At 40.6% G+C, this 22,658-nt stretch overlaps 1 protein-coding gene across 8 annotated transcripts in view; it reads left to right on the top strand.

Annotated features, from left to right (window-relative positions):
• Positions 1-22,658, top strand: part of NCOA1 (nuclear receptor coactivator 1) — a 344,103-nt gene that overhangs the window by 6,444 nt on the left and 315,001 nt on the right. Inside the window, exon 1 of one of the 8 annotated variants that reach the window (XM_030555139.1) lies at positions 18,795-18,846. The exons of the other annotated variants lie outside the window; for them this stretch is intronic. The gene's annotated coding sequence lies outside the window, so the exon portion shown is untranslated. Of the gene's footprint in view, positions 1-18,794; positions 18,847-22,658 lie in introns of those variants that run through there. 8 annotated transcript variants of the gene reach the window in all.

The following is a 22,658-nucleotide window of genomic DNA, read 5'->3' as shown; positions in this document are numbered from 1 at the left end:
TGTGTAGAATATTAAGAATATGAAACCTGAGCATTTACAATGTGCTCGTATCTCAACTTACTGTACAATTGTGCCTTAAGTCCAAATATGTGGTAAGTGTGAAGCTTGACTCAGTACTGTGTTAATATTTAGAATTTCTTGGAATAATTTCACATATAAAGTATCTCTGCCCATGTCTTCAAATGACATGTTAAGAATATTATTATACGGAACCAGTGTGAGCCACTGCTGAAAAAAAATGCAGGTATAACAATTATACTTCACAGGCCTCAGTCTTTGCTCTTTCTTGCTGACTCATTTTGAGTAGGAATAAGAGTTTAATTAGTTCTCCCTTTGCTAGCATGTATATAAATAAGGGGTTTTGTGTAAACTAAAAGCATAAACAATCTGCATTTCAGAATAGCCTCCATATTTTTAATGTTCTACGAGTTCCTGGTAGTCCATAGACTACGTTCTGTTTACTTTCATCCTGTATACTTTATAAGAAAAAAAAGGCCCTCTTTTAATTGATCTCTTTCAAAACTTTTTTGGGTGCCTAAAGTCACGCATCAGATCCATAGTTCAACATTAATTGGCCTGGCTTTCAGAAGTGTTGAGCATCTAGTGAATTCAGTGGGAGCTGCGAGTGCTCGGTCCCTCTGAAAACTGGGCCACTTTGTTAGTCTTAACTCTAGGCACTCAGGTTTTACAGTCTTGTCTTAAGGTTATAATGGTGGTAATCCCTTACAATACCTAATATGAATACAAATGTTTTAAAAATGTTTCTAAAATGTCACTAAAAACGGTGTTTTGTCTGGGCGTATACATTCTTTTGCAGTATTGGAAATATAAGCACAACTGCATAGTACTGTAATGTGAGGGGGACCGAACATGGAAAGTAAACTGAGCAGTCTAATTTCACTTTTTAAAATGAATGAAGTTGAAAAAGTAAACTAAACCACCAATGTTTCCCAAACTTCTGACTAAGGCAACCCACTAACTGCATTTTGTCCCTTTTTGGGAACACACCTTTACCCCCTGTTTGTCTCTCCACTCCTCTTCTCAGTTGTCCTACCCCATCCTGTAGCCCCAGCTGGCTCCTCTCTCTTCATGGGCAGGGATTGTTGCCAACTCTCCTGGTTTGTCCTGGAGTCTCCAGGAATTAAAAATTAATCTTTAATTAATGATTGTTGGCTGACCGGCCACGGCTGCTTCCTCCATGCTTCTGCTGCTACCTGGATGTTGCTACCTGTGCTGCTGCATTCTGCCCAGGGGAAGCAAAATCTGTGGGGTTGTGGGGGTGACGGCGGCAGCAGCACAGAGGAAGTGGCTGGAGCCAGAGGGGGGACAGTCAGCAACCTCTCCCTGCCCTTCATGTGCCACAGAGGCACTTCCTCTGTCATGCTGCTGCTGTTGTCTGGATCCTGCTGCTTGCTGGGCCAGGAGAAGTGAGAGCATGTATAGTGGGCTAGGGGAATGTCTCTGGGTACGTGCAGGGTGGGGCAAATTGTTGACTGTCTTCTTGCTGACTCTGGCCACACCCTCTCTGCTGCTGCTGCTTGGATCTCACACCCCATACTGCTGAGTCCTGCCCAGGAAAAGTGAGATGCTGGTGGCAGGGTGAGGGCGTGACCCACCTAGATCCCTCCCATGACCCACTGATAGGTTGGACCTACTGTTCGGGGAACACAGAACTAAGCTGCCCAAATCAGAAAAAGTAATACAACCTATTTTCTATTTTGTTTTACAGGCTAAGATGTTAACTTAAATTCCTTTAATGTGGCTAAGATTAAATTCTTAAAAAAATAAAGCAAGTGCAGTACATCTGAGTAACATATTCTGACATCAAGGGAAGTCTGGACCAAATTCTGCTTGCGTTACTCACTTGAGTAATCTTGCTTCTTAGTCCTGTTGGCTTTGTGGTTATGGCGGACAGGATTTTCTCTACTGCCTTTAACTTAATAGGTATTGCAGGGGTATAGATCCCTGTTGGTGACAAGTACCATAATGCTTGGATACAATGTGCCCTCAAGTGTCAATTTCTTTATATTATCCCGTTACTGTCTTCAGTATGATAAGAGGACCTGGTAGTGATCCTGGACATAGGTTGCCTAACTCTTCTTATAATCTTGGAGAAGCTTTATGCCTCCATTGTTTGCACTGGAGTAATCCTGTCAAGGTAGAAAGGTGCTTTTTCTTTGTTTTGTGAAATTCCATTCAGATTTAACTGAATTGTAAAATGTTAAAAATTACAGAATCATAGAACAGCAGAGAGGCAAACAGTGCACAACAGAGACAAGCAAGCCAGTTTGTAGTTTTTATTTGAGATAACAAGTTGAGGCAAACTCTACAATCCCCATAGTCTTTATCTCACCCTGCTAAGGGGGAGCCTGTGGTTTATCTTGGCATACTAACTTATGTGAATACTACAAACTGCCCATCGGCGCTAGGATTTTAACTCAAATTAGCACACTTTTTTTCCTAGTAAAGTGATGCACTTAATGTGGACAGAGTTGTATTCCTGCATGGGAATACCATTATATCAGTGGTAATATGAACAAATAGAGAAATGCTATTGTGTTGCATGTAAGGCCTTGCTTTGCTGTACCAACCCACCTCCCTTTCTTTTCTCATCCCCTCCGGAAGCTATATGAGAAGACAGTTATCTAGGTTGCAAAGTCAAGCACTGAAAAGTTAGGAAATGCCAGATTTATGGATGCCCATGCAACTGTTGTTTTAAATGACATATTATTTTTTTCCATGGAACGCCTGCCACATTCAGTGTACAGGTTAGGTAAACAAGAGGGACAGATTAAGGTTGCACAGACAACTGTAAATTTGGCATTTCATAATTTTTGTGTGTGCTTGATGTTGCAACCTAGATAATATTCTTTTAACATAGTTTTTTGTAGTATGTATATGCCTTTCTGTCGTGCTTATTGTGATATTATTTGAACACCTGACACATTAAACTGTTCATAATACCTTGGAGATAAGGATATAGCACTCCCATTTTTCAAATGGGGGACATTGGCAAGTCGCTCAACTTATGTGCCAATGTAGCAGGGTTTTCTGTCCACGGAGAAAAGGCACTTGACAGACCAAAATATTCTCAAGTGCTCAGTGCATGACAAGAAAACTTGTCATCAGAGAGGCTGGTTTGTTAGATTGGTGCAACTTATCATGAATTTGCCAGTGTACCTCGAGAGTTAGATCTAGAAGGGACCCTTCATCATTGGCAGTTGACTCCTCTGCATCGGGTATGTGGTGGTGCTTAGGGATTTATGACTGGCACCTGATCACTCTCATTCTGTAGACCAACTCTACTTCTCATTGTGATTTCTAAATTGTTTTTATACATAAAACATAAATGTGCATGGCACTCTAACTGTGGGGAAGAACTCAGACTTAAAAATCATTGTTACTGCTGTAGAACATGCCATTACAGAGATGGTGAATAGTCTTCCAATTCTTTTTATGAGTCTTTATCTTGAAATCAATTTTAAAAGCATGTTTAATTGTACAAATACTTTCAAAGAGGGAGTTATATCCCTGCTGCTGACATAGACCTGTATGCGTAGACTTGGAAGGATTAGTTTTTTTTTTAATCAATGGTCAAAATTAACAGATAGATAAAGTGAGAAAATTACTGCTTGAGAGATTAGAGTCTCATGTGAATGTGTATAAAATGTGTTATAATGCTGGAGTTGAATGATTATAATTTCCTGCAACTGTGAAAATTTAAATCAGTGATTGAAAAAATGCTTGAAAATAAACTTGATATTATCCATTGAAGTTATAAAAATAAATAAAATGTTGACAAGCCTGTGTATATTGTCATTAGGATTAGGCCTTTCCACATTCAATGGGTAAGTTAAAAAGAAACAAATCCAAGCTTTTAAAAAAATCTGAAGAATCTAGTTAGATCAAGATTTCATTATTTTCTGTTCTAAAGGTTATTTTATCCATTTTCCATGAGTCTTAAAAGCTATACATAATCTTGCTAGTCAGGAAACCTTTTCTTCCTCTAGTCTGTCCATTAGGCTGGGTGCGGATTGTGTACTACAAGAGGCTGTTGAAATGATCAGTTGTTGTTAACCTTAGTCTATAAGGACTGGCCCTCTAGATCACCCCAGAAATTCTGCCATGCAACAAGTATAGGTTGGCAGTTAGAACTTTTTCCTGTTGAAAAAATGCTTCTCTATCCAAGGAACTCAAAGCATTGTAATAAATATTAATATAATACATCTCACCACATTTCTGAGAGGTGGGTAAGTATTCCCGTTTCACAGATGCTTGTGGACTTCCATAGGGCTGGTCCACACTGGTACATTGGTATAGGTTTGTCCCTCAGGGGTATGAAAAATCCTCACCTTTGAGAGATGTAGCTATTGTGACCTAACCCCCAGTATAGACAGCACTAGGAATCCTTCTGTCGAGGGTGGATTGCCTACGCCAATGAGAGAACACCTGTTCTAGGTAGCTACTATACTGAAGCTCTATAGTGGTGAATCTGCAGTGCTGCATCTATGCCACTGTAGCGATTTAAGCATAGACATACCCTAAATGTCACACAGGAAATCTTACAGATGTGCTGATGGAGCTCGGGTCTCCCGACTTAGTGTATGGCTACACGACAGCAGCATAGCTATGGCCTTGCAGCTGTGCTGCTATAATGTAGACCAGAGGTTCTCAAACTGTGGTCTTCAAGCTCCATTCAGGTATTCCGCAGATAGTTCCCTCTAAGGTGCGCGCCTGGGCGGCCACACGCAAGAGAATGAAGGGCCACCCACCTAATTTGTGGAGATGCGCAGGCGTGGCTGCACAAATTAAGTGCTTGGACCCTGAAGAAGAGATGCATGTAAATTGAGATGGTGGTCTTGAAGGGAACGGGGGTAGGTGGGAGGGGGTAGTGGGGTGAGAAGAGGGGGGTGGGAATTCAGGATATGCAGGGCTGCCGTGGCCAGAGAAAGAGGCAACGTTCCCCAGCTCCAGGGCTGCGGCTGTTGGGGAGAGACGGCCCTCCTTCCCAGCCTCGGCTCTGTGGCTTCTGTGAGACCCACCTTCTTCCCAGCCTCAGCTCTGTGGCTACTGTGGTGGGGAAGAGAGAGAGAGACCCCTCTCCTTCCCAGCCCCAGCTCAGGGACTGCGGCGGTGGGGGAGAGAGGGTGCATTCATCGCATTAGAAAGGTAAGACTACTGATATTAAAAATATGAGTTGTGTGCTTTTATTTGTAGAACAAAAAAAGTTAATTATTATTAAGGTGTGTTTTCTTTAATATAGTGCTTTTATCCAAAGCACTTTACAACGGTACAAACAACATTTGGAAAGATCATTAAGTGGTCCGCTGAGACCCTCAGCAATTTTCAGGTGGTCTGTGGAAAAAAAGTTTGAGAACCACTGGTGTAGACCCTTCCTGCACTGAGAGAAGGGGTTTTTCTGTTGATATAGGTAATCCATCTCTCCAACAGGTTATAGCTAGGTCAGTGCAAAACTTCTTCTGTTGACCTAGCTTCATCTACCATAGGGGTTAGATTGACCTAGCTATATCACACAGGGCATGAAATTTTTCACGTCTCTAGTTTTAGGTGTAGAGCAGTCCTCAATCCTGCACTCTAATCACTTGTTTAGTTGCACTTAATTCTTGAGCAGTTAGTCTAGAGTGGTTAATGTGTGGAACATGTTTACTGTAATTATAGTAATATAAACGTGATTTGTTTAGCAAGAGAGTCCTTTGGACAGGCCTTCAAAAGTGCCAGGAATGGGAAACAAGCACAACTTGAAGTGCCACTCTGTATCCTTGAGTACAGCTATAAATGCCTATTTTGCATCCTGATGCGTGATTTGTAATGAGAACCACAAAGTTAAGGGAGTTCTCTGCTGATAGCCTCCCCCCCCCAACCTGTGTTTCTATTCAGGGCCGTTGTGAACAATGGGGGCCCTGCCAATGCAGCAATTTAGAAAATTGTGCCTTGCTTCAAACTCTGGACTTAATCCACAGGTAGTTTCCAGCCTTCAAAAGACAGTAGCATTGATGAAGCATATTCCAGTACCTACAAGGATTTCTGCACAAGGGAGTAATACTTGTGTCCCCAGAAGTGAAGAAACGGCTAACTGGAACTCTGTGCAAATGAAGAGGGAATAGGTTTAAGGATCTTTCTGATGTGGGTAAGAGGAAGTTAGAATTCCCCACTGCTAAGCATATAAGAGGCCATTATATTTCTCCTTTGGTGGAAGGTATTGAGTGGGCACAAAAATAGGAAGGACCGTAACAAAAAAAGAAAGTAATCATAAAAAGCAGAACAAGAGACAAAAGCAGTTTCTTTAACATATAATAGCCCCAAATAGTCCTTTTTTAAAAAAATAAGCACCATAATAGCATCTTTTTGTGCCCTGATACGCAAAAGTCTGAAGAGTCACTGTAAGCCAGAAGGGGAACACTGTCTGCCATCTCTTGCACCTCTTCAGGCTCTTTTTAAATAAGCAGTGTTGGATGCAGCTGGGCCAGTAAACTACACTTGCCACCTTTTCATAAGACAGCAGAGATTGTTGTGTGCCTAGAGAGGCGTAGTTGTATCCTCAACTCAGCAGTCACATCCAAATGGTAGTCTTTATTTAAGAGGATCAACATTTGGAGGGGAATAAAATAGAAGCACTCAGTTACACTTGGATGAAGACACTGCAGTGCTTGCTAAACAGGCTAGACTACTTGGTTACAAAGGTTAAATTAAATGCTGTTAGCTATAACCTTTCATTGTCAGAGTCCATGTTTGAACCTTTTGCCAAACTTTGTTCATTCTAGTGCCATCTCCTATCCCACTCTAGTGTCTGACCTCTAAGGGTGTGACCCCAACCACATCTCTCTGGTGATACTAGCTATAGGCCCTTCTCTGTGAGCTGAGTGAACATGTTGTCAGTTCTTTATATACTTGAGCTCCTTGAACCTCAGCACCATACAGGAAAAAAACTGCCATTTCTTTCAAAGAGACTTTAAAGGGAATTTGATAAGAATATATAGAAAATGAGCTCTCATTTTGTGATGTAGCCTTTCATCACATATACACTTGAAACCTCCAAAGAAACAGTGCAATCTTCACTGCTTTGAGATCTGTGGATCAGAAGTGCTATGTAAGACATGCATATTATTTCCCAGGGGAGGCAAATCTCTCAGATCTGGTTTTAAAAGGATCAGAATTAAATCCTTGGGATAATTCTGGAATGTATATTTTGAAATGACAAAAGGGTTATTACAGAACTGGTTATTAAGATGGAACAGGAGGCGGTCCGAAGTGACTTTAGTGAACACTTTCTCTCAAATTCAAGGAGTACTCCATTGTGATGCAGAGAGAAATGGTGTGTGGACTACTGATTTGAATAGAGGTTTGAGTCCTGATTCTGTCTTGGTTATTAGCTCCCTTAGGCAAGTTACTTATCCTCTTACTTGTTTTCCCTCTATCTAAAGTGGCAATAACAAATACTTCGCATGGATGCTGAGGACTAAAGATAAATGCTAAGCATTAATAATGCTATTTAAAAGCACATAACTCTTCAATAAGGGGAGAAGAATAAATAACTGATTTTTGTACTGTGGTAATGCTCATTAGGAACTACACACGGTCCGCACCTGGTTGTGAGAGAGCCATCAGCAGATTTTTGCAAAGATAGAATGCATTGCTTCCTACAGTAGATGCAACTGATGCATTTTTTCTGAGGAATAATCCTTCTAGCAAAAGACCATATCTACTTCAAGTGTGGGCAAATAGGACTAGGCATCCTAAAGACATTTCAAAGTCTTTGCAGCAGCCTTGGAATATTCAGTATGGTATATTCTGGCATGAAATTCTAAATAAAGCGCTAATGGTCGTGAGAGATCAGAAGTTAGTATACATATAAAATTTTGCTGGCTCAGTCTTTCATTTTAAATGCTTTGCACTTCCTCAGCAGGATCCATTGCCTCTAATGTAGACTTGAGAAGGCATCTTTGGCTAGGATCAAGGGCTAACCTAAGTTTTAATAATTTATAGTAATATTATTTGTATTGCAGTAGTGCCGAAGGACCCCAATCAGATCAAGTCTGCATTGTGCTAGTCACTGTACGAACACAGAACAGACAGTCCCTCTCCTGAGAGATTACAGCCTATGTATAAAACAAGGGACAACAGACAGGAGGAGCACAAGAAACAATTATGGTAAATAAAACTGGTCAGTGTGAAAAGTAGTGGTCACTGTATACCGGCTGCTTAACCATTATCAAGTTTTTTGTAGGTGTCATGATAGAATGTTCACCAAGCTATGGGTGGGAGGAAGAGAGAAGTATATTTGGAGAAACTCAAATTAGTATTGTATAGAGGTATTAAAGGCTATAGTTCTAATAAACTTTGATTACATGTGGGGAGAATGCATCTGAGATTAAATATGAAACTGTTAAGGGGAGGAAGGACCCTAGGAGGAAAAAAAGGGAGATTAGTACAGTAGAACCTCAATTATGAATACTTTGGGAATGGAGGGTATTTATAACTCTGAACAAAATGTTATGGTTCTTTCAAAAGTTTACAGCTAAACATTGTCTTAATACAGCTTTGAAACTTTACTATGCAGAATCAAAATTCTGCTTTCAACCATCTTAATTTAAATGAAACAAGCACAGAAACAGTTTCCTTACCGTGTCAAATCTTTTTCAACTTTCCCTTATTTGTGTAATAGTTTAACACAGAACTGTACTGTACAATATTTGCTTTTTTTGTCTCAGTTGCCTGATTGCATACTTCCAGTTCCAAATGAGGTGTGTGGTTGACCGGTCAGTTCATAACTTTGAGGTTCTACTGTATGTGTTTCTTTTTGGTGGGTATAGATTCATAGATTCGGGGCTGGAAGGGACCTTGAGAGGTCATCGAGTCCAGTCCCCTGCCCTCATGGCAGGATCAGATACTGTCTAGACCATCCCTGATAGACATTTATCTAACCTACTCTTAAATATCTCCAGAAATGGAGATTCCACAGCCTCCCTAGGCAGTTTATTCCAGTGTTTAACCACCCTGACGGTTAGGAACTTTTTCCTAATGACCAACCTAAACCTCCCTTGCTGCAGTTTAAGCCCATTGCTTCTTGTTCTATCCTTAGAAGCTAAGGTGAACAAGTTTTCTCCCTCCTCCTGATGACACCCTTTTAGATATCTGAAAACTGCTATCATGTCCACTCTCAGTCTTCTCTTTTCCAAACTAAACAAACCCAATTCTTTCAGCCTTCCTTCACAGATCATGTTCTCTAGACCTTTAATCATTCTTGTTGCTCTTCTCTGTACCCTCTCCAGTTTCTCCATATCTTTCTTGAAATGCGGTGCCCAGAACTGGACACAATACTCCAGTTGAGGCCTAACCAGCGCAGAGTAGAGTGGAAGAATGACTTCTTGTGTTTTGTTCACAAAACACCTGTTAATGCATCACAGAATCACTTTTGCTTTTTTTGCAACAGCATCACACTGTTGACTTATATTTAGCTTGTGGTTCACTATAACCCCTAGATCCCTTTCTGCCATACTCCTTCCTAGACTGTCTCTTCCCATTCGGTATGTGTAAAACTGATTGGAGCACTTTGCATTTGTCTTTATTGAACTTCATCCGGTTTACCTCAGACCATTTCTCCAGTTTGTCCAGATCATTTTGAATTATGAACCTATCATCCAAAGCAGTTGCAGTCCCTCCCAGTTTGGTATCATATACAAACTTAATAAGCGTACTTTCTATGCCAATATCTAAGTCGTTGATGAAGATGTTGAACAGAGCTGGTCCCAAAACAGACCCCTGCGGAACCCCACTTGTTATACCTTTCCAGCAGGATTGGGGACCATTAATAACTACTCTCTGAGTACTGTTATCCAGCCAGTTATGCACCCACCTTATAGTAGCCCCATCTAAGTTGTATTTGCCTAGTTTATTGATACAAATATCATGTGACACCGTATCAAATGCCTTACTAAAGTCTAGGTATACCACATCCACTGCTTCTCCCTTATCCATAGGACTCATTTTCCTATCAAAGAAAGCTATCAGATTGGTTTGACACGATTTGTTCTTTACAAATCCATGCTGGCTATTCCCTATCACCTTACCACCTTCCAAGTGTTTGCAGATGATTTCCTTAATTACTTGCTCCATTATCTTTCATGGCAGAGAAGTTAAACCAACTGGTCTGTAGTTTCCTGGGTTGTTTTTATTTCCCTTTTTATAGATGGGCACTGTATTTTCCCTTTTCCAATCTTCCGGAATCTCTCCTGTCTCCCATGATTTTCCAAAGATAATAACTAGTAAGTCCAATACACTAAACAAAATTTTACCTCCATGTTGCATATAGTCTTCAAATGAAATATGTAGAGAAATACTAAAATTTGTGAAGGACGGCATCTGACTTGGAATTACTTGTGTAACTTAATGCAAAACCTAAATTAACAGTGCAACCTTAGCATTAAATTAATTACTCAGAGTTGTTAGGGAATGCCAAAGTTAAGGTTGATCATTCAGTCTTTACCCTTTTTCTGCATAAATGCCGTACACAGTCAAATTACAAAATTGCATATTTCTCAGAGACAGTATGGTAACTTTGTATACATGTAGTGCCTGGTGATATTTTTTCAGTTTTCTCCTTTATTAGAGATGTACTTATAGGGTGCTAACAAAATGTACCTCCTTGAGAGAAAAAGAACAGGAGTACTTGTGGCACCTTAGAGACTAACAAATTTATTTGCGCATAAGCTTTCGTGGGTTACAGCCCACTTCTTCGGATGCATGGAATGGAACATATATTGAGGATACACACGCACGCGCGCGCACACACACACACAGAGAGAGAGAGAGCATGGAAAGGTAGGAGTTGCTCTACCAACTCTAAGAGGCCAATTAAGTAAGGAAGGAAAAAAAAAAGCTTTTGAAGTGAGACAGTTATCTTTACATACTTTCATACTATCTTTACCATCGTATTTAGCATGCTTTTTCAGAGACTGGAAAATAGTACAGTATTAATCTTATATATTTTTTGTCTATCAGTCTCTTTTCTGCAGATATATCTAACTTGAATTATGTGCTATATCTTTGCCTTTACTTGTTCCATGTAGTGAAAATAGTTAAATTGAAAGTTATGAATTTTTTTAATAGAAGAACTTGTACAGACTATTTGCTTGTTTTACTACAAGCTTGAATGTGATCAATATCTTTCAGACCAAAAGCAGCTTGACCCAAGTCGTAAGTAAAAAATGAATCCTGTAGTAAATAAATGTCATTCACCCTTTTCTAACATAATAAAAATATTAAATTTAAGAATCTGAATAAGTGAATGGTAAGCTATATAATTACTTAAACAAATGTTTGTTTATATATATATATATAATCTCATATTATCCTGATATCATATTATCTTGGTTAGCAGAAAGGTACGAAACTGAGTGTGCAGGCTATTTTTAGTTACAAATCAACATGTTTTGATGATGACCATCCAACAAGAATAAACCTTTCTTTAGGAAAATAATTACAAATGCAAAACAAGATTAAAATTGGTGATTTAAATCAGGGTTTCCTAATTACTGATTGAAATTTTGATCAGAATCTGATTTAAATCAGTACACCCTGTTTTAAACTAATGTAAGCCAGAGACTTTCAGAGACATAAAATGTTTGTCAGTGCTAAATATTTACTATATATTGACAGTATGATTCAGTAGAGGGAGATGTAGTCAATGTGGAAAGAGTTTACAGGTATAAAATAAACTGCTACATTTGCTAACACATAATATTTCTCACTATTTCTGTTAACTAGAACAGTGATCATCATCACTTTTTAGCCCAATCCAGTGATTCTCAAACTTTTGTACTTGTGACCCCTTTCACACAACAAGTCTTTGAGTGTGGGGCCCCCCGCCCCCATAAATTAAAAACACTTTTAATATTTAATACTATGATAAATGCTGGAGGCAAAGTGGGGCTAGGGGATGGAGGCTGACAGCTCGTGACCCTCCCCCCCTCACATCATAACCTTGCGGTCCCCTAAGGGGTCACAAACCCTAGTTTGGGAACCCTTGGCCTAATGGTACATTAGTTTGTCTGGTGATGTCTATTGAAATAGGCATCCACCTACAGCCTGTGCTAATTAAGTGGTGTAGATTCATGCCAAAGTGTGCTAAACATTTATGTAGCTATTAAAAAAACCCTACACTGCAATAGAAATAATGTTTTAAAGTGAAAGACTGAAAGAGAGGAAATGCTAGAATTAAGGTTGCCCATGCCACCCTCGTTTTGCCCTTTAGTGCATATTCACTGTAATACAATCTTTAATTACGTGGTCATGTCATAAACAGATAGCTAAGGGTTAACGTCTCTTTCACCTGGAAAGAAGTATCTGAAGCACTTGACCAGAGGACCAGTCAGGAAACAGGATTTTTTCAACTCTGGGTGGAGGGAAGTTTGTGTGAGAGTCCTTTGTTCTTGGGTCTTCTGCCTGTATGCTCTCTCAGCTATGAGAGGATTTCTATTTCCTGCGTTCTAATCTTCTGTTTCCAAGTTGTGAGTACAGAGTTCATAAAAACAATAAGGGTTATTGTTTTTTTTTCTTTTGTATTTACATGTCTATAGTTGCTGGAGTGCTTTGAATTGTATTCTTTTTGAATAAGGCTGTTTGTTCAATATTCTTTTAAGCAAATGACCCTGTATTTGTCACCTTAATACAGAGAGACCATTTTTATGTATTTTTCTTTGTTTTTATGTAAAGCTTTCTTTTTAAGACCTGTTGGAGTTTTTCTTTAGGGGGGAACTCCAGGGAATTGAGTCTGTGCTCACCAGGGAATTGGTGGGAGGAAGAAGTCAGGGGGAAATCTGTGTGTGTTAGGTTTACTAGCCTGACTTTGCATTCCCTCTGGGTGAAGAGGGAAGTAATTCTGTTTTCCAGGACTGGGAACGGGGAGGGTGGAGTCCCTCTGTTTAGACTCACGGAGTTTGCTTCTGTGTATCTCTCCAGGAACACCTGGAGGCGGGAAGGGAAAAGGTTTATTTCCCTTTGTTGTGAGACTCAAGGGATTTGGGTCTTGGGGTCCCCCTGGGAAGGTTTTTGGGGAGACCAGAGTGCCCCAAAACACTCTAATTTTTTGGGTGGTGGCAGCTTTACCAGGTCCAAGCTGGTAACTAAGCTTGGAGGTTTTCATGCTAACCCCCATATTTTGGACGCTAAGGTCCAAATCTGGGACTAGGGTTATGATAGGTCATATAGTGTTTTTTACACGCTGTCTGCACAGGACAGATGGTGCTCAGGGAGTGAGGCAATGGTTCAGTTTTGTTTCTTACCCTCATCATTCAGTGTGTCTTTCCATGCTCAATGTACTGTATCCCGTACAAATGCTGCATTGAATGTCTCTTCTGTGGCACTCACAGCTATAGTATTTGAGACTCACAAATAATAATGAACTTCTCTTTATAACCTCTGTGAGATATTTGAGTATTATTATACCCATTTGATAGATGGGGAACTGAGACCCTGGGATATTGAAGCCAAAATTTGCAAAGAATTAATTTTGGCCACTCAGCTCGGTTGACCTGGGAACCCAACTTTTCAGATTACTTAGCATTTTTCTTGCACTTCGGATGTTCAGAAGACTGTACAATGATTTTTCTAGGCCTTTATGAAGAGACAAAAATAAATTCTATTATATGCAATTCTTACAACCACCCAAAATGCTAGCGCTCTTAAAACAAACAAAACCCTGAAAGACCGTTTCTCCAGATCATTCTGAATTTTAGTTCTATCCTCTATAGCACTTGCAACCCCTCCCATCTTGATATCATCTGCAAACTTTATAAGTGTACTCTCTCTGCTATTATCTAAATCACTGATGAAGATATTGAACAGAACCGGACCCAGAACTGATCCCTGTGGAACCCCACTCGTTATGTTTAGAGCAGGGGTTCTCAAACTTCATGGCACCGTGACCACTTTCTGACAACTGAGCCTGGTGCTCTGGGTGGGAGGGTCAAAGCCCAAGCCCCACTGCCCTGGGTAGGAAGCGGGAGCAAAGCAGAAGGGCTTCAGCCGTTGGCAGGAGGCCTGTAACCTGAGCCATGCTGCCCAGTGCTGAAGCCCTCGGGCTTAGACTTCAACCCTGGGCTGTGGGGCTCGGGCTTCAGCTTTGGCCCCAGGCCTCAGCAGCTCTAAGCCCGCCCTGGCAACCCCATTAAAATGGGGTCGCAACCCACTTTGGGGTCCTGACCCACAGTTTGAGAACCGCTGGTTTAGATTACTTCCTTAGCTATCCTTATTCTTAGTGATTATTAGCTCTATATTATGCTTACTGAAGTTATAAAACTCATTTTTTAATTCTGCAGAACTAATTTTTCGTTCACTTTTGTCATTGTTTGGTTTTAGTTCAATTCATTTCCCTATTTTTTCTTGTCGGTATTGCTACGGAAGCATGAGTTTCAGCCAGAGAGGGGTGAGGAACTGGAGGAGGATTCTGGTATCTGGTAATTTTTCAGGAAATCCTGCTCCTTTTAGTGTCATGCTTGTACCTAAAATGGTGATCAGATTTTTCTCTTTTCAGTAAAACATCTGGCAAATGACTGTTAAAGATAAACACCACTGTTAGACTTTGTTATACTCTTCACATCTCTTTAATTTCATCCAGGGGTCTGAACTCATAGATAAGCAAAAACTTTTTTAATGTATGGGCAACAGTGGCACACAAATTGTGTTTTGGCCCAAGGTCACACAGGATGTCTGTGACAGCTGGAAATAGAACTTAGATCTCCTGACTTGCAATCCTGTGCTTTAACCACAAGACCATCCTTCCTTGACAGTACTGAAGTCTGAACTTCCAGTCCAAAATGGTATATGCGGAGCCAGACGTTGTAGCAATTCATGATAGAGCTAGCAAAATCCCTTTGCCTCTTTGGGGCGGTCTTTCTTTTGTTTTTGTTTAAAAAAAGAAATGACCCTAGGGATATTTAATCAGTTGAAGCCTAAAATATTTTCTAATTAAAATGGATATTTTATATCAGCTCCCTGAACTCATAACATTCACTCTCCAGGATAATTCTGTTTTTCTTTTGTGTGGCCGAGTGGCAATACGTTTTACAAATAAAACAAACAAAACCCACTCCTCTTTTATTGTGGGGGAAATGGGAGAGGAAAACCTGTTTAAGGAAATTTAACTGTTGGCCTGACTTTGAAGTGCTGAACAGCTCCAGCTGCCACTGAAGTCAATAAGATGATGTAGGTGCTCAGCATTTTTGAAAATCAGGCCACACATATGCTAATATTCCTTTACCAACAGATGCATTAAGACAGAAGGATGCTGGGTTTACTGCAGCTATAGACACTAGTCTCTAAAAAGGAAAAGTTGATTCTTAACTGGAACATCTGTAAAGTTAATCATCATAGTAATTCATATAGAGATGTATGAAAGAGGTTCCCTACATTGGTGCATTTTGCATACTAGTGAGCACGTCCATCATATTCGTGATGCACAAACATATAATACCTATTGCAGCTTATGAGTAGCAAAGCTGTAGCATCATAAGGCTGTATCTAAAAGTGATGATAAACACAAGCCTTGTAGTCTTGTTCCCTGTGCTCAGGGCTGATGGGGGAGGGGGAGGGAGAGGAGACAATTGTACCGAGGCCCTGAGTTCAAGTAGCTCCCTGAAAACGTCTGTTTCTGTTTTGTTTCTAAAGCTCTTCAATTTATATAATTGCATTGCCTCTTATGTATAGCTGATTATATGTAGTCAGGTTGCAATTGTAATTCCACTTGCTCTCAGCAACAGGTGACATAACTGTTGAGATACAATGAACAAAGACCAAAGTGCTATTTTTTTTTTGGTAATATGCTGCTTTTAAGAACAATGGCTTGGTTCATAGTATAGTTGTTTGTTAATTGGAGAACTGTAGTTTAATATAGAAGTTTACTCAAGGAAAAAGTACTGAAAGCTTTTATAATCAAATAGTTCAGATGGCAGCAGAACTTGTCCTTCCACTCATCTTTATAGCTGATATTAAGCATTGTTCTTGTGACTGTGGGATTGGAGAAACTAACCTTACTGGATTTCCTACTATAATAGGGCAATTGTAGATGTAGCTAGGAGCTTAAGGTGAAGTATCTCGTGTCAGAGAGGTGTCATGAGAGCTATGTAATAAGAATAAAATATGTTTTTGTGTATTTCTCCTAGAATTTGAAAACTCTATTTACTGTCTAAATAGTTTGGCTCCTGTTACATATGTAATACAACTTCTTAAATAGATCACTTACCGGTGCATGGCTACATAAAAATGGCCATACTGGGTCAGATCAGTGGTCCATCTAGCCCAGTATCCTATCTTCCAACAGTGTGACTATAGGAAAAAACAGTACAGAGAATTTATCGCATGATCAGTCCTCTGTCATTCAGTCCAAGCTTCTGGCAGTCAGAGGCTTAGCAACACTTGGAGACATCGTGGTTCATAGCCATTGATGGACCTATCCTGCAGGAACTAACTTCATTCTTTTTTGAACCCAGTTACAGTTTTGGCCTTCGCAAACTCCCCTGGAAGTGCAATAGAAATGTCTTTAAAAGAACCTATAGTAGTCCATTTAGGCTAGACAGAAAATCGCAGGACTTTATCTATCAGTTATTTTATTAATGATAACCATACCCGGGGTGGGCTGTACCAGCCTTTGACAAATACCAGAGGGATCTGCCTGTTTTTCAGATATTTTAAGCAATCCTTTACTCCTTTACTTGACATAATAAGCTATCATTGAATTGCTAGTACCTGCTTAGTATTGGTTAAATATAATTACTACTCTAAATTTACTGGGTGTTCATGGATTGTATAATGCAGTGGTTCTCAAACTTTTGTACTGGTGACCTCTTTCGAATAACAAGCCTCTAAGTGCGATACCCCCCCTTATAAATTAAAAACATTTTTTAATATATTTAACGCCATTATAAATGTGGGAGACAAAGCGGGGTTAGGGGTGAAGGCTGACAGCTCATGACCCCCCGTGTAATAACCTCATGACCCCCTGAGGGGTCCCGACCCATTTTTGAGAACCCCTGGTATATTGCAGTGCTGCTTTATTTTGTACAGATTAAACAGCTGTGATGTTTTGCTGGTACCTGATCTCAAACTGAGAAAATAACACTCCATTTTTAGGGAAACAGTTGCCACAGCAGGAATGCCTCACATGAAGAACGCTTTGTCCTGCTGCCAAGTGGTGGGGCTGAGAGTGCAGCCTTTCCTGGCCCTGAGATAATTGTTCCCCCTCTGCTGCATTCTACCACGTGGTGCTTCATGCCCTACCTTGCCTTGCTTAATGGCTTCAGACAGAATGGTGAATGGGGCATATGGAACCAAGGTGCTGAATAACATCACAAACACCCCAAAATGGGAGAAATAGTACCAACATCTGCCCCCCACCCCTTTCCAGCAGCCACTTGCTGCAGGCACCATAAATGTGAATTATCAACCTTTTGTGCTGTTAAAATTTTAGCTGTAATATTACTTTCACACATGGATATAAAATATATTTTTTGCCTTTAACCTGATCTGTTTGCGAGAGAGCCTCTTGTGCAGTCTTTTATTCAGGACAAACTGTCAGCACTGTCACTCGCAGCGTATCTGGGTGTTGATTAAAGAGGGAAGTAGCAGATTGCTTTGTAGATTAAAACAAGAAGAAACTAACAAAACTATATTTTTTTGTTCAGGCTGGAATGCCCACTTTATAACCTGGTATGGTTGGTCGCCTTCTCAAACTGCATGGAATGCACTGAACTTCTCAGTTTCATAATTACTGAATTTGTATATATTCCAGCAGAATCTTTGTGAACTTTTAAAATTGTTTGGACAAAAATCATTAGGGTATAACTAATATTTCAAGGATGACTTAATTTATTGCTGTGATTGAGCTTTCCATGGAAAAATGTCAGATGAAAAACTGCATAGACTTTGAAGCCAAAGTCCATATTAGGTATAGCCCTGGGTGTGAGGAGCCTTGAACTAGAGTCTCAGTTTCTGTGGCTGCTGAGTCATGGTAACATGTGGCATGCTCTGTATAATCAGCATGATAATTTTACACCTTACGTTGCCAAGGTAAGGGAGTTTTATCAGGTTGTCAGAAGGCTGATTCTGCAATAGAGTGTGAAAAGATCAGCTTTTAATTTGCTTATTGTACCCTGACATTAGCCAGGGTGTTGGAGAGAGTTGTGCATTTTTCAAAAGAAAATTAATTACCCATGTTGTTGTAAAGTGGAGGATATTGTTGCTGTAGTTACATACAGTATTTTTACAGTGGAGTGGTGGTTTTGTAAGTAATACAAATGCTTAGTTATACTATCTTGATTGAGAGATGAACAGAAATGGAACAAATCAATGAAAAACCACAGCAACAGAACCTAAATTGCTCTGAAATAATGCTTTGCACTTTTATTTTTCTTCCAGTTGTATGTAAAGCCACCTACGCTGAAGCTCCGGAAGCGTGTACAAATATTTAATCTACAAAACTAAAGATTAAAATCCCAAAATACAACAACTGGCTCTTCTCATCCAAGACAACCCTAAGTTAGAAAATAACAGACCACTAACGAAATAGCCTCTGAAATCTGATCATCCCATAGTCCTCAAATACCCCTTGAACGAAATCCTGAAGAAATACATTAGTTTTACAGCATATTCTGATAATCAACAAATTTAGGCTTTGCTAGGAAAAGGGGGAGCGACTGAGATTGAGGACACTTTGCAAAAAACATTCAGTAGTTTCCTCTTTTTATATAGATGGACATTGGCCTTTGTTCACTGGCTGGTTGAAACGATGATGATATTGCATCCTGTGAGAAAAGTGGACCCTCAGGTATCAAGGTAGCACACATTCAAAACAATATCTTTTAAATTCTATCTGAAAATAAATAAGTAAATACTTGTCCATGTAAAGAGCCTAGCAGAATGCTGATGTTACGTAAACTATAACTGGAAGCTAGTGCTGACTATAGTGTGGTGATGTGACCATTCAATATCTTCATCAATGATTTAGATAATGGCATAGAGTACACTTATAAAGTTTGTGGACCATACCAAGCTGAGAGGGGTTGCCAGTGCTTTGGAGTATAGGATTAAAATTCAGAATGATCTGGACAAACTAGAGAAATGGTCTCAAGTCAGTAGGATGAAATTCAATAAGGAGAAATGCAAGCACTCCACTCAGGAAGGAATAATCAGTTGCACACACATAAAATGGGAAATGACTGCCTAGGAAGGAGTACTGCGGAAATGGATCTGGAGGTCATAGTGGATCACAAGCTAAATATGAATCAACAGCGTAACACTGTGGCAAAAAAAGCAAACCTCATTGTGGGATGTATTAGCAGGAGTGTTGTGAGCGAAACACGAAAAGTAATTCTTCTGCTCTACTCCATGCTGATTAGGCCTCAACCAGAGTATTGTGTCCAGTTCTGGGCACCACATTTTCGGAAAGATGTGGACAAATTGGAGGAAGTCCAGAGAAGAGCAACAAATACGATGAAACATCTAGAAAACATGACCTATGAGGGAAGATTGAAAAAATTGGATTTGTGTAGTCTGGAGAAGCGAAGACTGAAGCGGGAAATAAGTTTTCAAGTACATCAAAGGTTGTTACAAGGAAGAGAGAAAAATTGTTCTCATTAACCTCTGAGCATAGGCCAAGAAGCAGTGGGCTTTAATTGCAGCAAGAGTGGTTTAGTTTGGACAATAGGAAAAACTTCCTAACTGTCAGTATAGTTAAGCACTAGTTAAATTGCCAGAGAGGTTGTGGAATCTCCATCACTGGAGATTTTTAAGAGCAGGTTAGACAAACACCTGTCAGGGATGGTCTAGATAATGCTTATTCCTGCAATGAGTGCAGGGGGCTGGACTAAATGACCTCTCAAGGTCCCTTCCAGTCCTACAATTCTATGATTCTGTGCCCTCAAGAAGTACCTCTCAAGTGGACAGCAACATTCTGCGTCAATATAAGATTGTAAGGGCAGGTCTACACTACTGCTTAAATCTATCTAACTTATGTTGCTTAGGGGTATGGAAAAAAAGGCCTCTTCTCCCCCCCTCCAGCGATGCAAGTTGCAGTGACCTAAGCTCTGCTGTCCATGCAGCGCTATGTTGGCGGGAGACACTCTCCTGTTGGCATAGAGCGTCTTCACCAGACGCACTATAGTGGCGTAGCTGCATCCATGGAGCTGCTCCAATGTAGCACTTCTAGTGTAGACCTGTCCTAAGTGACCTTAAGTCCTAGCTTCATGTTGAGCGTATGACAGGTGCACCACTAATCTTGAGATGATGAATGCATGGCTAACTCATAACAAGCTCTGCATCCAAAATAAATTGTCGACGCTTCTTGCCAAATGCAGTTGGAGAAGGGGACTCTCTTGGCTACAGTTGTTTCACCATCCAGGATCTAACATGAACCCCAAACTGAAGCCAGTAACAAGCAGCAAGTGCATTCTTGCAATCTGGAGGGCCGATATGCTTTCTTTGATCCCACAGTATTTTTGCCAGCAAGTTTAAAAAAAATATGAATTGGATGAATGGACTATAAGGTGGATAGAAAGATGGCTAGATCATGAGGCTCAGTGGGTAGTGGTCAATGACTCGATATCTAGTTGGCAGCCGGTATGAAGCGGGGTGCCCCAGGGATTGGTTATGGGGCCAGTTTTATTCAACATGTTCATTAATGGTCTGGATGATGGGATGGATTGCACTGTCAGCAAGATCGCGGCTGATGCTAAGGTGTGGGGAGAGGTAGATACACTGGAGGGTAGGGATAGGATCCAGAGTGACCTGGAGAAATTGGAGGATTGGGCCAAAAGAAATCTGATGAGGTTCAGCAAGGACAAGTGCAGAGTCCTGCACTTAGGACAGAAGAATCCCATGCACTGCTATAGGCTGGGGACTGACTGGGCAAGCGGCAGTTCTGCAGAAAAGGACCTGGGGATTACAGTGGATGAGAAGCTGAATATGAGTCAACAGTGTGCCCTTGTTGCCAAGAAGGCTAATGGCATATTGGGCTGCATTAGTAGGAGCATTGTCAGCAGATTGAGGGAAGTGATTATTCCCCCCTATTCGGCACTGGTGAGGCCACATGTGGAGTATTGTATCCAGTTATGGCTCTTCCTCTTACCCTACTCCCACTACAGAAAGGATGTGGACAAATTGGAGAGAGTCCAGTGGAGGGCAACAAAAATGATTAAGGGGCTGGGGCACATGAGGAGAGGCTGCGGGAACTGGGCTTATTTAGTCTCCAGAAGAGAAGGATGAGGGGAGTTTGATAGCAGCCTTCAACTACCTGAAGTGTTGTTCCAAAAAGGATGGAGTTCAGTTTTTCTCAGTGCTGGCAGATGACAGAACAAGGAGCAATGGTCTCAAGTTGCAGTGGGGGAGGTCTATGTTGGATATTAGGAAAAACTATTTCACTAGGATGGTGGCGACGCACTGGAATGTGTTACCTAGGGAGGTGGTAGAATCTCCTTCCTTAGAGGTTTTTAAGGTCAGGCTGACAAAGTCCTGGCTGGGATGGTTTAGTTACGGTTGGTCCTGCTTTGAGCAGGGGGTTGGAGTAGATGATGACCTGAGGTCTCTTCCAACCCTAATCTTCTATTATTCTATTTTCCCTGGTTGTCTTCCCCCAACCCATGAATACCAGAGTTTTCTTCTGTCTTGTCTGGGTTGTTCCTCAGCCAGCTAGCTCTAGCCTCAGATGACACACTGAGTGAGTGAATTGTTCAGCTGCATCAGCTGGGACAGATAACTGGACCTCTGTTGCCATTTTATCAGCATATTAGAGACACTGTAGTCTAATCACCCTCATTATGAGGCCATTAGGATGTTTGAGAGAGAGAGAGAGAGGTGATGCCATAGAACCCCTGTGGTATCCCACGAGGGAGCCCATGGGGCAGACGAGCAATTGCGAAGCAGCTGTTTGACCTCTCTAAAAGAGGAATGGAGTAGCTCAATCAATCAAAAGCCAGGTCTACACTAGGAGTGCTTTTCAATCTAACTGTACCAGTATATTATAACAGGAAAGTGCTCCTAATGTGGATGCAGCATGTACCAACAAATCTGCTTTTGCCAGAAATAAGCTATAGCAGCAAACGTTTAATTGTGTGTGTAATTTATAAACAAACTGTATTTACATTAAGGGCTTTTGTCAGCCAGAGATCACACCTTATCACACCCATGACCAGCCTAGCTTTGCCAGCAAATGTTTATAGTCTACACCTGGGCTAACCCTGTTAGGGACTTCAGATATGTCAACTGTACCTCATGATCATTGGTGTCTATACGGTGCCTTCAGTTCAAAGATTCCAAAGAACTTTACAAATATGCATGCACTTGCCCTTGCAATGAGGGGTAGGCAAGCAGTATTTCCATTTTAGAGATGACTAAACTGAGTTACAAGCCTTAAGTGACACACCCAAGGTCTTGCTGTGAGTCAGTAGCAGAACTTGGGTGGAACGCATGTGTCAGAACACAATCATTTTGTGCCTTAACTATGTTGCTTTCCTTCATCCCCAAAGGGAAACTTGTTCTTATTATCATGTAGCTTTGTGGTAAGTACTGGAAGCATTTAATGTGTGTTCAGTTTTGACTTAGGAGCAAGTTTTTCTAAGAAAATTAGAATAATTTAAGAATTTTGGTTCACT

The sequence above is a fragment of the Gopherus evgoodei genome, chromosome 3 (genome assembly GCF_007399415.2).
Source record: "Gopherus evgoodei ecotype Sinaloan lineage chromosome 3, rGopEvg1_v1.p, whole genome shotgun sequence".
Taxonomy (NCBI): domain Eukaryota; kingdom Metazoa; phylum Chordata; order Testudines; family Testudinidae; genus Gopherus; species Gopherus evgoodei.
Note: the sequence above shows the minus strand (reverse complement) of the source record. Positions and strands in the feature narration are given on the sequence as shown.